The sequence below is a fragment of the Ambystoma mexicanum genome, chromosome 11 (assembly GCF_040938575.1).
Source record: "Ambystoma mexicanum isolate Mex_15411 chromosome 11, UKY_AmexF1_1, whole genome shotgun sequence".
NCBI lineage: Eukaryota > Metazoa > Chordata > Amphibia > Caudata > Ambystomatidae > Ambystoma > Ambystoma mexicanum.
The window spans coordinates 493,307,284-493,329,795 of record NC_090934.1 but is presented as its reverse complement, the minus strand read 5'-3'; positions in this window follow the sequence as shown (position 1 = coordinate 493,329,795).

The following is a 22,512-nucleotide window of genomic DNA, read 5'->3' as shown; positions in this document are numbered from 1 at the left end:
AAGAGGTATTACATGGAGGAAGCACCGGACCGAGAAGCAGACAGCGAGGATGACCACTCTCAGGACAGCTATTACGTGGAGGAGAGCGAGACATCAGAAGGTGAGGACATCTCATCACCCCAGGGTCTGGCCACAGTGGTCGACCCCAGAGAAGCCGCTTCAAGCCTCACAGACTCATAGAAGAAATGGAGTAAGGAGGAGAGTGCAACTTGGTTGCTAAAAAAGGGGGAGATGTCAGGTTGTTAGTGAGGGCTCTGCAGCCCGCCCACATCGTGGTGTGGGCAGACCGCCGTTGCGGTTTTAGTTCCCCGGACAAGGGGAAGTGACGTTGGGCTAGGGAGGGGGCGGGGAAAGGTTGGGGCAGTTCCTGTAAGTGCGACAAATAAAGAGGTCGCATTGTATCCCGGCTCCCGTGTGACTTTGTTCAAGGCGGTTTACGGGACCCGCGTCAAAACCCTACAGTGCTTCTCTACGTTTTAATTTGTATTTGTACTGTTCCTGCACTTTTATTTTAAAAATAAACCATTCATGAATGGTTTAGTTTTAAAATACAAGTGTAGGAAGAGGTTGAAACTTGCACCTCAGTGCACCGCACTCCGACTTTCCTTAACAGCAAGTGTGTTCGGTGGTTTGGATTGAGCCTGGGAGGGAGCATGGCGATGGGGATTGTGGGGAGCGAGGGCAGGCCAGCAGGTAATATAGTTCCACTACTTCTTGACATACACTTCGACCCCCCCGCCCCGATTAATATCCCTCAGAGTTCGTAATGGAAGTCATCAGTGAATGCGCGAAGGTCTGCCTCCCACCATGTCACTCCTCAGAATGGCTCCACCTATTATGTCTGCCCACCGCTTCTAATCTCACACACATGTCCTGCCACCATTGACCTTTGCTGACCCTAGAATTCCCTCAGTACTCCTGGCTTAAGAGCCTAGAGTATCCGTGTAAAACATTTAACTGATATTTGTACATACAGGAAGACTTCCTGTTCTGCATGGCCGCTCAACCGGGCAGTCTCTCGATAGGTTCCTTTAGAGAAGGGGTTGCCTTTTCCTTGTCTGGGGTGTATGATTCCCAGTGGTACCAGTCAGTGGTGATGCAGGTGACCCCCCCCATCCCCACCAGGTATGCTATTTTAGGACAGTTCCGCTTTTTCCAGGCAGCTTCCACAGATCCTTTGGCATCGTTCTCATCTTGGGCTGTTTTCACGTGGGGGTGTCCTGATCGCTTCTTCAGGGTGATTGCAGAGGTCTCAACATTCCTCGTTACCTCAATACATAGCCACCCGTTCTGCTTTCCAGGTTTTTCCATCATCAGTTATTATGTGGCTTTGCCCTCTTCATTACTCAAAGGGGTTTTGCAGATCTGAATCTCCTGAGGAAACCCTTACTATTCATGTTTATGTTCACATGGTCTGCATTTTCAATGCAGGGTGTTTGGACCACTTCCCTGTTGTTGTGCCATTGTTTCCATTTACTTTGTGATATGTTCCACAGCATCAAATTGATGTCTGTTATTTGTGTCTTCCCAGACATCTAGTAACGATGGAGGAAGCAGCATCAACTGGGTATGTCATCCTTTCATGGCCTGTAGTAAGGTATTCCTGTGTTTGAACTATGAGTAATTAGATGTGCAGCTACTGCTTCCAAAGAAGGCTTTTACTGGATCCATTTTTGAAGCAAACACAAGTTGTAAACTTCCTTTAATTTACTGGTTTGCCTTCCCAACCAGCCTATTGGCTTGGGAGTGCAAGGGGGCCGCATTGCACTGGTCAATGCTGATCATCTGTAAGAAGCTTTGCATTTTATTTGATGCGCGTTGCATTCCATGATCCGTTACCATTTGCTGTGGAAAGCCTTTGCGATAGAAGACTTGTTTCATGACTTCCATCACAGTACTAGTGATTATGTCTAACAAAAAAATAGAAGTCGGTCCACTGAGAGATAGTCTACCATATCTGAAATCATAGTCCAAGTCCGCCAATGGTCCCAATAAGTCAACAATTTTCAGCCGTGTGTCTGGCACCTCTACATTGGTCAGTGGTATCAGATGAACTTACAGTCGTCACTTTCCGCACAAACGTGATGCTGAAAAGGTTTGCTATATGTCTTGGTCCATATATGGCCACCAATAATAGTATTCTGAGGCCAATCTTCACATCAATGTAATGCCCAAGTGACATTGATGCACTTTTGTTTATGAGAATAACTTGCACAACCTTTCGCCTTTTCACCTCTGAGAAGAATGTCATTGCCTAAAGTGGGTTTGGTGTTAATTTTTCTAAAGGCCAGTAGTGCTGTGGGAAAAGCCTCTCACCCGGCCATCCGATTTTCACAAATTGAATCATCTTCACATGACTTGATCAGGGAGCATGGTTATTCTCCACTCCGATTTAGAAAGAGCATGTCCTGTGTTAGCATTTGTGTCATCAATGGAGGCCACTATGCATTGTCTTGTAAGTAAAATGTCATCTTTGCCATCTGCCACTGCTAACCTGGACAAGCCATCTGCTTGGCTGTTCTGTCATCTTGATGTACACAGAATTTGGAAGGAGTACGCTTGAGGTTTCACTACAAGGTGAACAAGTATTTTGTCTCCTCATGGGCAGAGTACATGTATTAATGTCTGATATTAAAACATCTGCTTCTTCAGGCTTACTTCCCGAAGTATTTGGATTCTCTCACACATCCTTGTAATTTTTTTTTGCTATTAGAGTAGTTCATTTTGATGGTGACAAGGATTGAGGTGAAGGAGACTACTCTCTCCCGAATTCCTTTCTTCTGGCCAACGGCGGCACCCAATCCATATACACATGCATCTGTCATTCTGTACGTAAGTGGTTTTGCTAAATTTGATCTAATGCCAAATTGAGCTACTGCGAATTGACCAAATTTCTTTGGACGAATTCGGTAGGCAAATTGGTACATTTTAATTAAAAAATAGATGTGTGGTGGGGTAAGGGAATAGGTTTAGGTGGGGAAAGTTGGTGGGTTGTGGTGGTCTCCACCCACATTATGGGGTGGTCGGCGTCTCCCCACGCAGCACATAAAAATAAAACAAAATGGACCCTAAAAAATAAATAAATTCAGCAGTATGCCATGTTCTTTCGCTCAAACAACCCATATCCGTCAAAGTGTGGTTAAGCAATCGCAGATGTAGTGTGTTGCCAACATTTTGTTTGCATGTTTGAATTATTTGTCTTGCTCATTTGACCAAAGTCACTATTTCTTAAGTAATTGTCAAGTATTCTTAGTACATTCAGCAAATGAAAGAACACACTTATAGTCCTCCACCAAAGACCTCAGTTCTTTGCTGAAAAGTTTTGGGGCTCCATCGATTGCAGTCTTCGGCTGTATACCTCGGTCAATGATCGTGCACACTAAGATCTCATGCTTCTAGTAGGTCAGAGTACTTGATCCCATGATGCATTTTTTCTTTCTTTACTATGGGGAGGACTTCGTGTAATGCAATGCAACCTCGTGATCTTTTCTGAATACATCATCTTGGCACTAAAAGGCTTTCTTTGTGCCTCACAACATTCTATTCACGAATCTCTGACATACTTGAAAGTGCCATAAGGAGTGAGGAACTCAGCAAGGTGTCTGGACTGCTCGTGTACCTTCAGTGTACAGGCATCTCGCATGTCGAGTTTCTGGAACAGACCCGCATCCTGTAGCAGGAGAATGAGTTCTGTGAATCTGATAATAGGGTAATTATGTATTATTATATGATTTAGATGAACACCCTTGGGGCGTTGCTTTCCACCTTTTTCAATCAGCATGATTGGGTGGAGCCATGCTGAGGCCTCAATGGGGTCAATGGGCCTCATTACAAGCATGGCGGTACCGCCATGCTTGCAACTAGCACCACCTCCCGCGATTGGGCAATAACCGGTCCATTACGAGATGAATGAGCTGGTAATTGCCCATTTGTGGGTGGCGGTAATGCTGGGTTCCAGATCCCCATTCTGCCCCATAGGGCAGAATTGGGGTTGGGAGCATGGATGCACCGGCACCGTTAATAATGGTGCCGGCGGCATTACGATGCCTGCAGGTGCCGCACAGGCTGTCAGGTAAGACCAGGCGGCCTGTCAGGAACCCATGAGCAGAACTCGGAATGTGGCGGCCCGGTTTGAACGGTGCCGGTGCCTTACTGGCACCCTTCATCTGGGGGAAAACAGGTTTGCAAACTAAGGATACATTTCTTCTTGTGCAGAGGTTTTTAACTTGCATGGTAAGGCTTTGTATTTCTTTATCAGGATGTGTTTTGAGGTTTAGCTTATCCCATCCAAGGGGTGCGGGTTCCGATGTAGTGAAATAAACATGTGTTTCTGGTCTTCTTTCTTTGAACTCCAGTTGTCATTTCTTGCATCCTAGGAGTCCTATATGGAAAACTCCATAGGGGGGACAGACACAGACACAGACACAGACACACACACACACACACCTCCCCCCTCCTCAACCCGCTTCCTTGCTTCATCATCATCTGTCCAGAGTCAGCCATCAGTAGGGTTTGGTGTGCCCTGTGTTGGTTCAATATACCAAGAGCACTTCAACTCATTGTTTTCTCAGGTAGGATCTTCGGTTTCAGAACGTGGAAGCTCTAAGCTTGTTATTTCCCCGGTTCTCTGTCTGCAAACCCATTCAACACGTCCTACGTTGCTGAATTCACAGCACGCGTTATTCCCATGGAAGACACCTGGGATACTTTGCTACTGTCCCTATGACAACTCACATTCGGTCTGCACACTCTTCTCTCTTTTGTTACATTTGTTTTTATTGTGCCTTTCTTGACTGCTATTGACAGGCATAGAGTTAATCGATGCCTTGGATTTTGTGTATGATTATATAGGTCTTTGCTCCATGATCCTTCCAGCTGCTCGAGGTAGCTGTATTGCTTGGTCCAGTAAAACATCGTTTTCAAGAAAGTATTTGGCGTGCGTCTTCTTGTTGAGAGTGTGACATAATAACCAGTCTCTGATCAGGTCTTGCAGACTCTTGAAAAATTCACTTGGAAGGGATCTTGATTGTTTTAAATTGCATGACGATGTATCACAATAAGAAAATGAATGAGAATATAATAAACAAACAAAAAAATAATTCACTTGGAATGCTACTCTGTGAAGTCTCACTATGTAGTTTTTGACTGGTTTTGGTGGACCTTGGTCTCTGGTGTAGACATGACTATGGGGCTGTGCAATGCTCTTCATCCTTGAACCTGGTTATCAGTCTGCATTGAACATCTGCATAGTATTCATCAGCCTCAACAGGTGGAGTAGAAGGCCAACTGTGATTTGCAGGCATAATAATAATAATAATTATTATTTGTATTTATATAGCACTACTAACCCTCAGGCATCTGAGCGCTGCTTATTATTACCCACAGTGTGTAGTGCTCATTTATCGACCTCGGAACATGACACCCTGTTCAAAATCATGGGATAGCCTATGGTCTCTAGGTAGATATACATCTGTGGCGTCCACAGAATTGGTAGATTCCTGGGCGAGGACAGATATGGAGGCTGGGCATCGCACCTTGCATGATGGTCTGTTTGCATTACATGCCATTTCTCTCTACCTCTGGTCTCCTATGCACTGTGTCCGAGTGCCCAAGGGGATGTGGGGGAGCAGGACAAGTCTGTAACAGTATGCCATTAGGATTTATACCATGCTCCACTCTCCTTTATGTTTTCCAGGCTCTCTCGCACATCTGAAAAAAGAGGTGGATCGGTGAGGTTAGTGGAGAGCGAGGGGCGATACAAGCCATCAAACTACATATAGTAGTGCATGACATGGCAAAGACTTAATGTACTTGCATGCTTTTTCATATGCCCCTTCACATGTAGGTATATTTTAAAGTGTGGACCTAGGAACGTTATAGAGAGTGTGGGTAGCCAGCATCTGGGCTGGCATCTTTTAACAGTAGCACAGTACTGCAAGTTGTCATCTGTCAGTGCACGTGGATTGCTCTTGATCAGGTGTTGTTGAAAAAGCTGCAGTTTAAGAGATTATGGGGGTATTACCAGCAGATACTCTTCTCAAGTTCTTTAGCATGGGTATGTGACAAGAGAAGAGCGGTTTGCGGTTCTTCTCTTTGCTGACGTGTTGTGACTCAAGCTGGTTGGTAAATTCTTGCATAAGGAGCATGCACTACTAGATGTGGAGCTTAGTCAGCAAGTGCGCTCATGTGCTACTCGTGACAGTTTTGTAGGTGATGCACACAGTCGGTAACAGTAACCTGTCCAGGAGTGGAAACAAATGTAGTTTGCATAGGGAGGTGGTTATTCCGTAAAATGCCCAGCCACCTGAAGTAGCAAGTGCTGTAGCTTCATGGACTGCTTTTATGCGAGTTAAGTGAGCAGCACTTCCCCAGCTCCCACCCATCGATGGGCAAGACCAAAAATGCCTGCACCCTGTTCTGGAAGTCCTGCGTTCGATTTTGCAAGGGATGGATATTTGGAGCAAGGACGTTTGGGCCTTCTTGACTGTGTATTATATGTGGTATACACAATAGAAAATTGTGCCTCCAACCAAACCAATGGATGCACAATAGACATAGTGGCCATCTATTACATTGTGTGGCTTCAGGAATAATTCTCATTGTTAATCATTTTGCATGACAAATAACTTTTTAAAAAGGATGGTGCCATGCGATAGAATGGTCACTACTATTCGATTTCCTGTAAGAAGGCCATCAGGATATTTTTCACAAAAAATTGTAATATAATCAGAATTATTGCCCTGCTGCCCCAATACATTCTCCTGTATGTCCCTCTTCTCCAGCCCCTTTCCAGTAAGAGCCCTAAACTCACAAATGTCCAAGTTGCACCAAAGTTCAGCCCTTCTGTGCCTGTATGGTTTCCAGGCAGAAGGGGCTTGAACCATGGGAGGAGGTACTTCTCTCGACAAGTTCTTTACTCCCTCAAGGTGTAGTATTTCCAAACACTTTCAATAAGAGGCAGAGTGAGGTGGAAATTGCTGTACCGGTATGTGGATCCCTATTAGATGCTTTTTATGACCCAGAACGCCATATCTTGTTTAATCGGTCTACCTTCCTCGACATCCACAGAGATCAGCCTCTGCCGTAACTAAACGCGTGCCTTTCTCAAAATGGCCACCACGTTCACTTGTGCCCGACTCCACAGCTGCATCCTCCATTTGCCTGGCTGACCCCGGATTAGCTAAATTAAGCACCATCAGCCAACTAGCCTGTGCCGGAAGGCGAGCGCCGCCCCACTGGAGTAAGGCCCCGGAAGAAGGCTCCTGTCCTGAACCTGTCACGAGCTGTCCAGAGCGCACGGCACGCAACCATGCCCAACTTCGAGCGCTGTGACTACCCCCACCTTGCATGATCGTTCACCACCCAACCAGACCCTGACCTGGTAAGACTCACACAATAAGATACTTTATAACTATGCCAGTAAGGCCACCCACCATCTATATTGCCCACAATAACGGCATCCAGTTTGTCATCATGCTTTGTGAGCAAACCCCACTATTGCACACGAGACGGACTCAAGTGGCCTCCCCGCTCTCCCCACTAATCTCGATGCCTAGCATGGTTTAAATTGTATTCTATGTATGCCTATGTCATATGTACCTCTGACAGTGAAACACCACATCTTTTGTCATGATATTCATTGTTTTTATAAATCATAATATCTGACACCTGCGCAGCGCTGACCAATATTTACACTCCGCAACACCATTAACCTGCCAGCTAGACTTGAACAGCATCCAACCAACCCCAGCAGACCCACTTCCATAGACCACCGCGCCACACCACAACTCTTTACCCAGTGCACTGTCCATACAACCAAACACCCACCCACCCACTACTTTTGCACCCCCGCTAAGCGCTACCCACACAATCCACACTCCTAGCTATCCCTAATATACCTCCCACTGCTTTACCTCCTCACTCATGCGCTACCAGTCCCCTCACAACATACCATACCACTTACCCCAATGCCTTCACACAAACACCAAAATCACTGATGCACACCAGCTACAAAATACACATCACTGCTAAAATAAGATTCGAATTACACCCACAGGTCGCCACCCCCACACATTCCTCCTCATCCTCAACTACCTCTTCATTCTACATAACACCACCACACTCCTAACCATGCCCACCCACACCAACAACATCGCTACCAACTGCAGCAACTCAGCAACATCCAACCCGAACAACATAGCCTGCTCAAAAGGCACCTACATACAATTTAACATAGGCCTTGCCAGACTATTCTGTCACAGACACCACCCTCTGCCTTGCCCCACACCTTTCCTCCTGAGCACCCCCACCTTTCCTACTATACCGACTTCGCTCAGCCAAACACTAACTATACTAGGTAAGATCCGCAAAGCACACCTATCTACCAGAACCACACACAATACACCCCTATCCAGACCACGCCTAGTGCACACAAAAAATAAACCCTCTACATGCACCCACCACCACCATCCCACTCTTACAACACAGCAGACCCCATCTGTGACTCAACCACACACCTCAGCCACAACATACACAGACAATAAAAACCCTATAACCATCACACAACACAATACCATCAAAAACAAGAAATTGCAAGTCCTACCCAACACCATAGTGACAACACCCCAGACACACCTGACCCCGCCTCCGAGCTTATCCAAACTCAAAGACTCACTAGCAGGAGCACTACTAAACGTAAGATCACTAGGAGCCCACGCAATTGACATTCACAACTGTATAATAGAATTTAAACTCGACTTCCTGGTACTCACTGAGACATGGATGCACACTGCATCAGGTCCTCAAATCACATTAGCCGTCCCCAAGGACTACACCGTCCTTCAAGCAGATTGTCAAAATGCCATAGGTGGAAGAGTGGCCATAATCCACAAAACTTCACTACACTACAGTTCAAGGATTGCAAAATGGAATCACTAGATGGCTATGAAATGCTCGCCCTCAAACCTGCTACCAGCCCAAAGTCAACTATGAACTTTCTAATAGTCGACAGATCTCCAAGTACCTCCACCAACCCAGGCATAGACTTACCCCTATTAATTACACCTTTGCTCAAACCCAATACTAAATATATACTTCTAAGAGACCTCAACTTAGGCTTCAATGATCCTCGAGACAACAAAGCTGCAGCCAGCCATAAGGCATTCTGCAAAATGCAATTCACACAAATAGTGAATGCGCCCACCCATCCAAAGTTAGAATCCTCAATTGGATACTCACCCTTAGCACCACAGTACCCATAGTAGACATCCACAACATGCATTGGACTGACCACCATCTAATTCATTTTAACATCAACCTTAATTCAGACCTAACAACTAAAGCTCCTAAGCAAGCACCTACCAAGTCAGAAATGTACGTAAACTGATCCCTGAAAATCTAAACCCTCTCCTCAGCAAATTACTCTGATCCAAACCGATTAACCTCTCCGATACGAATAACATCTCTGACCATTACCACCATTGCCTAAAAGCGCCAATTGATGAAGTAGCCCCACTCAAAACTAAAATCCCCAAACTTAAACACAGCTCTCCCTGGTTTAGCGACGAGCTTAAAGAACTCCAAAGGGAAAAAAGAGCTCTAGAAAATTTAATTAGAAAAAAACATTCCCCTGAACTCCAAACAAAACTACAACAATTGTCCAAAATTTACAAATGTAGCATACTCACCCAGAAAGCAGACTCACTTAACCGGATAGCTAATGCAGCCTCTAACACGAAAGAACTGTTTACCATTATCAAAGAACTCGAATCCCCTATCCAACCCATCAGCCCCGTTACCATTAGCAAAGCTTGGTGCACCACCATCCAGGATGCTTTATCCTCTAAAGTGAACACACTCCAGAACAAAATAGCTGCTCAGAAAAAGCTCCTCAAACCCACCACCACCCCATCCCAGCAGCCTGACACCAATCCTAAACCCAATGTACCAGAATTCCAATTTAAGCTAGTCACCAAGGAACAAGTTCTGAAAACTATAGCCTTACTCAACTTCAAATTGCAAAGGAGACAACGTCCCTGCAAAAGTAGTCAAAGATTGTGCTGCAACATAAGCCCCCATTATCACTAACTTCATTAATAAATCCCTCAAAACCTGCACTATACCAGCATCCATTAAATCAGCATGGGTCACACCCCTGCTTAAAAATAAATAAATAAAACACACTAGACCCCACCATCCCTACCAATTACAGGCTCAAAACAACCTCCTTAAAATCGATAAAATAGCCTACTCCCAATTACAAACTCATCTAGAACAGCACCAACTATTAGGGGACATAATCTGGATTCCAGCCCAGTCACAGCACCAGGTCTGCCCTCCTTGATTTAAAAAAAAGATGGACTATCAGGAATTCTGGCAAACTGGGCATCCTCCTATTGTTAGGTCTCTCTGCCGCGTTTGACCTAGTCGATCACAACAAATTATGCAACACCATATCCACGAACTTCCACTTCTCAAAGAAAGCCACTAACTGGATAAAATCCTTCCTCTCACGCCGCACCTCAAGAGTTGCCCTAGGAGAAGAAGCAGCCGATCCCATCCCAGTACCTTTGGGAGTACCTCAAAGATCGTCCCTCTCCCGAACGCTATACAACGCATACACCAAGTTACTCTTCGCGGCACTAGATGCCATGGGAGTCATTTATTCCAATTTTGCGGATGACACGCAAATACTTATCCCCATCTCAGGCAATCTAGAAAAAAGACACCGCTGGCATCAACAAAATCTATTCCCTCATCAAAAACTGGATTGCAAATAATAGCCTCTGCCTTAACAGGCAAAAAACAGAGATCCTCATAATCGGCTCCCCAGCCAAACTCAGCAAACTACCGTCTGACTACACCTCCATCCTGATAGATGGCACCCCTATTACCATCTCACATAAAGTCAACACGTTAGGAGTCCACCTAGAATGGAACCTCACTATGAAAAATCATATTACCGCACTTGCCTCCTCCACTGCCTATACAGCCAAGCTCATTACCTCAAGCAAATCCTTCCTCTCTACCCAAAACTTCCCAACGCTAACTAGAGCCCTAATCCTTACAAAACTAAACTACTGCAATATTCTAATACTAGGCACCTCAAATAAAAATCTAACCAAATTGCAACTTTTGCAAAACAAAGCCCTTAGAGCTGCCCTAGGTGTCAACAGAAGAGAATACATCTCCCAACATAGAAGAGACACCCACTGGCTACATATAAAAGCAAGAATCCTCCACAAAGCACTCACCACTACGCATAAATGCATCTCTAACAGCACCAAGCTACCTCAACCAAATCATATCCCATAAAACCACTGGGAGAACTCTCAGATCCAGCAACAACACACACCTCCACGTCCCACCCTTCCCCACCGCCAGGACAGGCAAATCCAGCTTCCCAATAGCAGCACCGTGCATTTGGAATACACTCCCCACCCACCTCACCAATGAGACCTCCTTACACAAGTTCAAGAAGCAACTAGAAACCTGGCTATCAATAAATACTAACAAACCATGCAAACCTCAATGCAACAATTGCGATATTGTAACAAGGCTATGCATACCTTATTTGACTATGATGTAAATAACCATGTCATCGCAATTTTAGTTTCAAGTTGAGAATACCGCATATGTATGTTCAAGATGTATGTACGCCGTGATACCTAAGGGTTCGGACGTGTAATCAAATGAATAAATAAATAAAATAAATGCTATTTTGATTAATGCACATTATCTAGTTGCACATGCACTACCAACATATGAGCTCCTGTTTGAGACACGTCTAGATGTGTTTTTCATGACTGAAACATCTAGCCCTATTTTCTCACACACAACACTTCCTGATGCTTATAACATCATTCATCTCAATAGGAACTCAACTCACTCATGGCACATTTTGTTGGTATATCATCCACCCAGTCCTTATACTCCATTTCTTAATCCCTTTCTGGAGTTAGTAGCTACGCATCATCTGAAATTTGTCAAACTAGTGGTATTGGGTAACTATAATATAGGGTTTAATACCCCCCTCCCCCCCAGGTTCCTGCACTAGCCATGTTCTGTGAGGCCATGCTGGACCGGGGCTTACAGCAATTTATGTTTTAACAAACCCATGTTTTGGGTGGTATATTATACCTGATCTTTGCACCCACTGCTAGCATAGCCAAGGTTCTGGAAAACTGTGTGCTATGGTCTTTTTACTACCTTATCTCATTCAAGCTACTGGGTTATATGGCAGTGGTCAAAACGCCCCACTACTTTCTGGAGATGTAATTAGCATACAGTGGGCCATCAGTTGGTATCATCCATGATTCAGGATAAATGTAGACAGGCTGGAATAACTTATGTATCCTCAGTTGCCACTTTTTGTTAGGAGGTGGCTAATCTGGTAGCTCCTCTTAAGCTTACTCAGGCCCAGAGATGCCCCTCTGAACCCTGGTTCTCTGACCAAAATAAAGCTACTTGCCTCAAAGTGAGCAGGTTGAGCATAAATACCATTGCTACTATAGACCCCAAGAGAAAATAACATTTAGACAGGTTATGAGAGGTTATCATCAAGATATCCGTCTTGCCAAACAAACATTTTTCTCTTGGAAAGTGGAACAGGCTCTCAATTAGTCCAAAGTACTTTTTTCTTTGGTGAAGTCGCTCCCCTCCATGACTCGTCTATCCCCTGTGGTCCTTCCCACCCTGGCTCACTGTGATTCTCTCATTCCTCCCACTCACTGAGCTGTAGAATAGCCACAAAATATTGGGTTGCAGTTTCCCATTTTCTCCAAGGGTGAAGTCCAATGGGCGGTTGACTATCTAAAGTCAGCCACCCCATCAGACCCTATCCCTTTGTCCAGCCTTAAAGCAATCATGCCAGGGTCGATCCCAGCAAAATTGAAGCATGTGACGGTTATCCCTGTCCTGAAGAAACTTTCCTTGGATTCTTTTCGTGTTGGCTAATTTATATACTATTTCAGTTTTCCCATTCCTTATGAAACTTTTGGAATTGTTTGCTCCTGCACGTTTTTTAGAATTTTCTGGGTTTCTTGACCCTTTTTAGTCTGGCTTTGGACAGGTCGAGGCACTGAGATTGTCCTGGTAGTGGTGGTCGATGATCTAACCATGCTGGTGGATCAGGGTCGAGTGGGGGACTTTGATCCTTTTACATCCGTTGGCTGCATTTGATACAGTCAACCACTCCATCCTGCTCTCCCATTTAGCTACTGCAGGAATCTCTGGGCATGTCCTGGACTGGTTTTCCTATTTTCTAACTGAGAGGAGTCAAATACTCTCTCTACCCCCATGTCTGTTCTTCTCCTTATGTAGTATCCTGTGGTATTGCTCAATCTGCCACCTTGTCCCCCATGTTTAACATATCTTCAGCCGATGGTTTGCCTTGGCCGCTCATTTGGCTTTTGTTGCTATTCCTACGTCGATACTCAAATCCTGGTCTGTTTAGTTCTTGACCAGGTTACAGACTTTTTTTGCTCTGGGGCTGTCAATCAGCAGTAGGGGATGTGGGTGTTAGATGAGTGCAAACTGGCTTAAGCTGACCGGGGACAAGACGGAGGTCCTGGTGGTGTGTGCTTCCTCTAGTGATGCTCTCTGGATGCCTTCTTTCTGGCCTGATACCCTGGGCGTTCTTCCGATTCTGGGGCGGGTGGTCAGTAATCTTGGGATTCTCTTGTCCACTTCATTGTCAATGGCCCACAAGTGAGCGCCAACGTTTCTTGCTTAGAGTGCTGCATAAGGTTCTCCCTTTTCTACCTAATAAACTACAACCTTTGGTGGTAGCATCGCTAATCACCAGTCATATTGATTATTGTAATGCACTCTACCTGGCCCAGCCTGCTGGCTCTATACATCGGTTGCAGCGGCTCCAAAATCTAGCAGCTCTGTATGGAGCACATATTAGTCCAGTGCTCAGTGCCCTAAACTAGCTCACGGTGGATCAGAGGATCAAATTTAAATCTATGAATCTGTGTGCTTGGTCCACCGAGCTTACTATCGCCAGCAGGTCAAATATCTCCAAGGTAAGTTCTGTCCCCATGTCCCAGGATGCTTACTTCGCTATGGCGGTGCCAACCTCTTGGTTTTTGCTTTGTCACCCCGAGTGGGACGGGTATGCCCAGACGTGGGTCCCGTGCCTGCTGGGCCTAGAGACCCGAGCTACTCCTCACTGATGAGCCCCAACAAGGGCGAAAAATGTTTGGGGAGGCTTGTGGTCTCGTGCAGAAGGGATGTGGCCTAGCAGTTCGGGCTGGACTGCCCCTTTTGGGGTGGGGCCAAGCCTGATTTGCATATGGTCTTTCCCCTTCTGTACTGGCTTGGCAGGCGAAGAACTGTGGTCTGGAGGGTTGCCCAGACCATTGCCAGTGGTTAAGATTCATTCTAAACCTTCCAGCCATCACCTCTTTGTTTTTGCGGTGCCAATCTGGCCACAATTTCTAAAAGCCGACTCTCTCGAGTGGGACGAAGGGCTTTTTCCTTTGCGGCCGGTAAACTGTGTAACAGTCTGCCATCAGATCTTAGAGGCATAACGAACCATCTTTAAAATCAGGCATGCCCTGAAAACCTTCCTGTTTTAATGTGCTTACAGGAGACGGTCTTTCCCTTCAAATTCTCACGGCAAGATGCCTTTGGGTGAAAGTATGCAGCATAAATGCATATAACATAACAAGTGCCTGTCACATTTGATTTTCACTTTTATGCCATTCTTTTGTCAATGGTTCCCATTCAGTTGCATCATTTCACCGCTACATCCCACTTCCATTATTTAGCAGCTCCTAATCTATCTTTTATCTTACTCCTCAGAATTTCTGGGTCTTCCGATAGTTTCATGAGTAGTTGCTACTCTTTTTACATAGCAGTTCTTGTTCTTTTCTTTGCCCACATCAATTTAATCTTCTCTCCTCACCATCTTATTTTTTATTTTTAATCTTTAAAATTTAAGACCTAGCTTGAGAGCAGCAGAGCGCTGTGCAGAGTGGGGGTAGCCAGCATTTGGGCTGCCATCTTTTAACCATAGCACAGTACTGTGAGGTCTGAGTCGGTATGTGTTGTTGAAAGAACCGCGTTTTGAGAGATTTATGACATTGGAGAACTGTGGGAGCATTTTGAGCAGACACCAGCATCGAGTTCTATAGGGTGGGAGGAAGACAAAGGAAGGATTGATGCAGGTGCTCTCTCTGTAGACGAGTTGAGATTCAAGACGTTGGTCGATTTGCTGCATTACATTTTTGGTGTTTCGATTACCCATGTTTTTCCAATTTTTCCCGTGCAAGATCCGATCAGATTAAAATGCACTTCTTTCCAACTTTCAAAAAATGCGGTTTAGTGATGACAGCCCACACCATCTGAAAATTGCACCAGTGTCCCCAGTTCGTCCTCCTAAGTGTTACTGTTGCATGCATTGAAGTATTTCTTTATTTATTTATTTTTCTTTGCATCAACTATTCATTTAGAAAGCTAGAACTAGAGTATCTTCCAGGTTGGAAGAGTCAGTCATTTTAACATTCACCTCTGTACCAGTTATTCAGAAATTAAAATATGTAAGGTCTGAAAATCATGTAGAAGCAGTTATGCACTCATGAAGGGAAAAATCCCAATTGAAATGAATACAATAGATGATTTTAGCAACATGCATTTAAATTATCACAAGCTTTCATGAGCAAAGGTTTGGAGACCATAAGATGCAGGTTATATGAAATGCAGCTTAAATACATTCGGATTTGGAAACAAATTAAACATAAATGATCCTGCAGTTCAAGAGGTATACTTTATATTCACTGAAAAAAACTTTAGTTAAAAAGGTGTAGTTAATTTGTGCAGATTTTACACAAGACACTTGCATCTAAGCGGATGTATCCCCCATAATGCCATTATGTATGTCATTGTGAAGCCCTTCTTTTATAACACGTATTTGCTCATGAGCTATGCAATGGTAATGCACCGAGTTAAGCTCATCATGACTTCCCACATCTGCAGACTTTCAAGGGTTTTGTTGCATAAAATCAGCACAACTTAACTGCACAGTAACAAAGGTTTTTTTCAGTGAATGTCAAGGGTTTTGTTCTGCCATCGTTTTTACAGGCCACTAGCCATGGCCTTTGGCCATTTCCACTGTACATTTTCTCCAAATAGGTTTTATTTTGGGCCCACTAGGTAGCCACAGTCTTCTGCCATGGGCACTAAACCTGTCTTTTGGGTGCACAAGCTAGGGCTTTTGGCTTTAGCCGTGTCTGCAGTATATTTGACAACACTACCAGGCCACTAGCCAATGCCTTCAGCCAGGGCCTTTAGCCGTATCCACTGTACATGCTCCCCACTATAGTTCTTTTTGACACACTAGGTGGCAATGGCTGGAGGCCGTGGCCACTATCCATGTCTCTCGGGCCCACTAGCCAGGGCCTTCAGGCTGTGCCCAAAGTACATTTTAAAACACTACCGTGTCACATTTCACAGCGTTCGGTTATTCCACTATATATGTTCCCCCAATATGTTTCTTTTGGACCAACTAGGTGGCAGTGGCCACTATACTTGTCTTTCACGTCCACAAGCCAGGCTTTTTGCCCTGGCCTGTGAGCAGGCCCTTTTGCCATGACCGTGTCCACTTTCGATATTGCACCATTCGGTTCCTTAAAGTAACCCAGTAACCATATCCTTCGGCCACAACCCCCAACACAACGTAGCTGTAAAAATCCACCTTTTTAAAGGTTAATATACATTTTTTAAACTCTTTAAAAGTTTTTCCCATAAACATGGTTATATGAGCAATGTACTACAAATAAACAGTTCTCTGTAGGCACCCGCAAATAACCACAATTATCTGTAAAAGGCACGCACATTCCAAAACTCTTCCCTGCCCTCCCAGGCACTCCCCCCTCCTCTTGCTATGCTCCCCCCACTACCCTCAAGTCTTTGTTCACTCCCTAGGCCTCTCCCACCCCAAACACTCGTCGTTTCGCTGGACACTTTTTCATTCCTGATCGCTTTTTATACACACAGCTATCATGCTGAATAACCAAGGTTATGCGAAAACGTTACAGCTCTGGACTTGGTCCCCAGCCCTCCCCCAACTCCCAATTTCACATGTTGGTCTCTTTCCCCTCCCCACCCCTTGTTTGATGCCAATTCATCCTTTTACCTCCTCGAAATGGTATTTTTCGACTTTTCATTTTTGGCTAGCAGTCGTTATTCCTATTGTAATCTAGGTTACCTCTTGCATTGAACACACACAAAACAATGACAGATTTTCTTTTCTGCAAAGCCTCTCTCCTGCAAAGGAGCAAGGGAGATATAGCTATCATTTTGAGAAAAAAGGGCCCCCCCAATCCCTTCTCGGCCTAATATTTTTAACTACTGGACGAGACCCCTTCCGGAAATTGAGTCAACCGTTCGTGCTCTAGTTGTTTCATACCTGGTCAAATTCCATCCAACAGTTTTTGCTTGGACTTTTTCTCTATGGGGAAAATGAATGGGGAGTGGGCCAAAACAGTGTTTTTATTTGCTTTAATAACCTTTTCAGGGGGGGGGGGGGTGCACGACAAACCTTTTATATGCACAGTTTAAGCTAAATCCATCATGCAACTCAAAAGTTATTAGCATCATGCCCATCCACGCTGCATCTCTCTGAGGAGCAGGAGCTTCCTCAACTGCCGGAGCAGTTCCCCTGCCTCCGGATGGCCTGGGATCCACCTAGATGCAAGGTAGGGCCCAGAGGCCGTTACGCACTGCACTTGTGCCCTGTGCTTCCTTCAACAATATTTTCTGGCAGATCAGCTGCTAATATTCTATATTAGCTCATGCTCTACCTGCAAGCTGAACCAGCCTGCACATTCCACCCATTGTGCCATTATAAGCTGAGAATCGCCTCAGCCTCCATTGCAGTCCACGAGGAGCTGCCGCTTCAAGATGGCCGCCCGCACTTTGTCATCAACAAACCCGACCTCAACCTTCACTTTGATGTTGCCTCGGCGCGATTGGCTACCCGTTCCTTTTACCAGCCAATCCCTTGCCGGCAGGCAATAAGCCGGCCCACCCACAAAGGTACACCCATCAAGGCTGGTGCCTGTCCTGAGCCTGTCCAGAGTTGACAGAGCCAAGGCCAGGAACTCTGCCCGTTCCGCGCCACATATCCCATGCTTCTGACTGCTGGCGCCGCCCATAATCCATCCCTCCGGTAAGACTCATTTTGCCTTCAACTGCCCCCTACTACCGACTTTCTGAGACTTCCTGCTCAACTTTATGCCTCAGACTGTTTTGGCATCGCATTCCATTTATATGCACATTACGAAACTTGCCTTAAACCTCACATGAGGGCACGCCTGTTCACGAACAAACCCCAGCCTCTGTGTGCTGGCCTCTTCCTATCTTGCATGCTTTACATGTACTATTAACTGTTTATTACTAGTCTGTTCTTCACAGCATCCCTCCTGTATGCATAGTGGACCTGCTACCTGAGCTGCCCAACTGATATACGGCTCCTGCCGACCTTTGCAAGCCTAGTACGATACCATGCTCAAACTGTGATCTCTGCATCTGCTCTGTACTCCGATACTACGCTCAGACTGTCAACGCTATACCGATCCTGTTAGCCGATGATCTTGCATCTATCTCTGCTAGCACTACACACCCCACACTTGATCTATCTTACCTATGACCACCTGCCAGTAGTGCTCACTCTATGCCATGCTTATGACTGCTGCACCTATATAGCCAGTTCGGCACATATCCTGATTAGCCCTGACTCTTATGACCACCGCTTTTAACAGGCACCTTATGTTTAGCCTATGATTGATGTACCCATTTTGCCAGTGCTCCCATATCCTACCATAGCCTGTCATTTATGCACTCCTTTGCTAACAGTACTCACCTTTGTTTAGCCTGTGATTGATGTACTCTTTTTGCCAGCGCTCACATATCCTGCCATAGCATGTCATGTATTCGTTCCTTTGCTAACAGTGCTCACCTTTGTTTAGCCTATGATTGATGCACCCATCTTGTCAGTGTTCACATGTCCTGCTATAGCCTGTCATTTATGTGCACTGTTGATATTAGTACTCACTCTATGGTTAACTCGTGATTGATGCACCTATCCTGCCTTAGCCCTAGCCTGGACATCTGTGACTACCCGGCAAATAGTGCCCATTTAATGATTAACCTGATATATCCTCTATTATACTATTCGTCATATGTGCTCTCAGATTCTGGAGATCACGGCCAACCCCGCCCTTCTTGGCTCAGCGATATCTCCCTTGTTGCATTTTCATTGATCACCTGACGACCTTAATACCATCACCAATGCCCACCTCAGACAGAGTGTGATCCTAGTCACTCCCTGCCTAGATTTTGTTCCCTGAGGACTCCCTTAACCACCTTAAATGGTATACTAACTGGCCACCTGCCCATACATAACTATGTATATGCCAGCTATCTACACTGTCCTGCTGAGGACTATCATATACCTATCTACCACTTTAGATCTTGATATGCTGCACGCTACGTCCTCACCAGCCTCCATGACACCTCCAAACAAGTATACAAACTCCATGACTCTGTCTACCAGACCATTCAATCTCTCCCAAAGAAACCTCAAGTTACGAGCCAGACTCCCCAAAATGTACGAACCCCCTGCCAATTCCCTACACTCTCAATCTAACAACTCTTCGAGAAACATAAGAGTCCCCCAGCCTAATACCAAAGAGCCCATGCACAAATCTACTAAAACTCATCACCCACTCCAGATCAATAGTAGACTCATTCAAGACCTTACCACCCGCCCAGGAATGAACCACAACACTCTGCCACCTCCCACTGAGACTCCTCTGCCCGGTATCAGAGGAGCCCTATTAAATGCCCAGTCCATGGTGGCACATGCCACTGAAATAGCAGAATTAATCTCTACTGACAAATGGGACTTCCTTGCTATAACAGAATCTTGGCTGCACCCAGCCACAGGTCCAGCGATCATGTTAGCCATCCCAGATGACTACACCTTCCTAAGAATAGACCGCACCACTTCCCGGAGCGGCGGCCTAGCAATTATTGCTAAATCTAGCCTAGCATTGAGACTTGCTCTCCCACTATACTTAGACTCATGTGAACTCTTGACCGCCAAACTATCTCCAATACCCAAACAATATCCACCCATCTTGTATACAGACCACCAGGCCCTTTAGGTTCTTTCAAAGAAGATCTCACTAATATCCTATCAGAGAACCTTAAAAATGCCTCATCAAGCATCCTTTTAGGCGACCTTAATCTTGGCTACAAAGATCCTTCAGATGCTAATGCCTCTCAGATCAACGACTCTATCGAGGAATTAGGATTCACCCAAAAGGTAACAGGCTCCACACACACTAAAAGGTAGAATTCTTGACTGGGTAGCTGAGCATAACTGCCCAACCTCAGTCACTGCCATTACACCTTCGCCTTGGTCTGACCACCACTTGATCTCCTTTTCCCTCGAAGCCACAGCTCCTAACCACGCCACCAGTATAGCACCTGCTGTGCCCACCAGGAATAAAAAGAATATAACTGCCAATAAACTAACTCCTCTGATCCTCCCCACATTGAACTCTCTCCCCGCCTCCACAGGCCCATTCACTATGGTCGAAGAGTACAATAAAGTCATGCTATCTGCTCTCGACACCATAGCACCTTTGAAAACCAGAAAGAGCCAACAGAAAAAAACATGTCAACTCATGGTTCTCCCCCCATCTAAAAGCCATTAGATCAGAGAAACGTATCTGCGAACAAAAATGGAGACTTGACCCGTCAGTTACTAACAAAAACAACCTCACTAAATTAGCATCACACTACAAAAAAGAAATTATCCTTGCTAAACAAGAGTCATACAACCTGCATATCTCCCATGCCAACTCCAACACTAAAGAACTGTTCTCCATTCCAAAAGAATTAGAGACTCCTATCAAACCCCCTGACACTTGCCTTAAGGATAAAAACGGGTGCACTAATATCCAGAGTGCACTAGCTAATAAAATATCTACCCTACAGGCAAACATCAATAACAAAAAGGAATCCCTCCTCCTCGCCTCCAACCCTAACAATAATACTGCCCCTCTGCCCTCCAACACCCTACCGCCCACCACCTCTACACGGATGACTCCCCTCTTCAACTTTAAGTATCCATTTTAGAAGTTGAAAAAGTTATCCTTACCCTCAAACCGTCCAACTGTCACGGTGACCCGTGCCCAGCACAAATCATAAAGGACGCCGCACAGGACCTCTCCCCATTCATAACCAAGCTTATAAATGCTTCATTCTCCACTGGCACCATCCCCAACAACTTGAAACAGTCGTGGGTCCTCCCACTCCTAAAAAAACAAACTCTTGACCCATCCATTCCCACGAACTACCGCCCCATTATTACAGTACAGTTCATGCTTAAAATCCTAGATAAGGTGGCGTACCTCCAAATCTAACAATATTTGGAATGCAACCACCTTCTTGGAACACAGCAATCAGGTTTTAGACCGCAGCACTGAACAGAAATGACACTGATTGACCTTAAGGCACAAATAGACACCCTGAGAGAAAATGGCAACACAGCTTTACTACTATTGCTTGATCTCTCAGCAGGGTTTGACCTGGTCGATCATAAGATGATTTGCCATCATCTGGACTCTGCTACCCATTTCTCACAAGAGGCTATAGGTTGGATTCAATCCTTCTTAGACAATAGAACCATGCGGGTCTTCTCACCCTCAGCAGCTGCGGACCCCATACCCATTACATGTGGTGTGCCCCAGGGCTCCTGCGTCTCGCCCACTCTGTACAACATCTTCACGAAGCCCCTTTTTGATGATCTAGATGGCCTGGGTATCACCTACACTAACTATGCGGATGATACACAGATCCTCATCCTGCTGACGGGGGGACTACAACAAGGATTTGGCCTTTGTAAACAGAGTGTACCTCATCATCCAGGCATGGATGGCCTCCCACGGTCTATGCCTGAATGATGACAAAACGGAACTCCTCATCGTCGGCACCACAGCCAAACTCAACAAACTAGGCAAACCCTATTCCAACTTCATCACAGACAATAACATCAAAGTAGCCAAGGAAGTCAAAACCCTTGGCTTCTAGCTAGACTCCACTCTCACCTTCAAAAAACAAGTAAACTCCATGGCCTCGGCGACTGCCTACACTTGTAAACTAATTAGAGCAGCCAAGCCATTCCTTATACCCAACAACTGTATCACCTTATCAAGAGCATTAATACTATCCAAACTGGATTATTGTAATGCCCTATATGTTGGGAGTAATAAATATATCACCAATAAAATCCAGATCCTGCAAAATAATGCATTAAGAGCAGCGCTCAATATTCCCAAGAAAGCCCACATTTCCGACCTAAGAAGAGCCAACAATTGGCTTTCCACCAAAGACAAAATCTTCCTGAAGTCAGCTTCCCTGACACACAAATGCCTTCACCTGGCTGCCCCACAATACCTCACCTCTAGATTTGTGAGACAATCCACCAATCACCCC